Source organism: Crocuta crocuta, unplaced genomic scaffold (assembly GCF_008692635.1).
Source record: "Crocuta crocuta isolate KB4526 unplaced genomic scaffold, BGI_CrCroc_1.0 scaffold792, whole genome shotgun sequence".
NCBI lineage: Eukaryota > Metazoa > Chordata > Mammalia > Carnivora > Hyaenidae > Crocuta > Crocuta crocuta.
Window position 1 is genome coordinate 114,687 of NW_027533289.1, and position 1,067 is coordinate 115,753.

Consider the following 1,067-nt stretch of genomic DNA (forward strand, 5'->3'; position numbering starts at 1 on the left):
GAGCTGTCAGCACAGAGCCCGATGAGAGGCTCAAACCTACAAACTGTGAGATCATGACTTGAGTTGAAGTCAGACGCTTAACTGACTGAGCTACCCAGGCGCCCCATCGAACAGAATTTTTAAAAACTATCATAAGGATACTAGCTGTGCTTGAGGAAGCATAGAAGACACGAGGAATACCCTTACTGCAGATAGAAAAGACCTAAAAACAAATCAGGCTGAAATTTTCTTAATGATGTAACTGAGATGCGAAACTGATGGATATCATGACCTCAAGGCTAAAAGAAGCAGATGAATGAGTAAGTGGCATAAGAGATAAAGGTATGGAGGAAAAGAAGCAGGAAAGAGGAAAATTAAAATGACGCATCACAAGTGTATACTTAGGGAACTCAGCAACTACATAAGTGTAAAGACATTCTTTTCAAAGGAGTCCCAGAAGAAGAAGAGAGGGAGAAAAGGGAAGAAGTTTTATCTGAGTGACTTATAGTGGAAAATTTCCACAGACTGGGTAGGAAACAGACGTCCACATCTAGGAGGCATGGAGAGCTTCCATCAAAATCAACAAAAGCATGACAACAATGAGACATATCACACTAAAAGTGGCAAAATATACAGATAAAGAAAAACCCTAACAACAGCACAGTGAAAGAATTTGTTAACTAATAACAGAAGATAAAAGAAGATTGTGGTAGGTGTCTCCACAGAAACCTTCAGGCAAGAAGGAAGGGGCATGATAACCTCCACATGCTAACTGAAAAATATACAGCCAAGAATACTTTCCCTACTAACTCTGTTATTCAGATAGAAGGAAAAGTAGACTTTCTCAGACAAACAAAAACCAAAGGAGTTCATGGTCTCTAAACTAGCCCTGCAAGAAATATTAAAGGGGATTCTGTGAGTGTCAAAGGGAGATTAAAAGCAACAAAGACTAGGAAAAAAAGAGAGAGAGAAAATCTCCAGAAAAAATGACTTTAGTGGTAACACAATGGCACTAAGTTTATATCTATCAATAATCACTGTGAATGTAAATGGGCAAAACGCTCCAATCAAAAGACAGAGGGTATGAA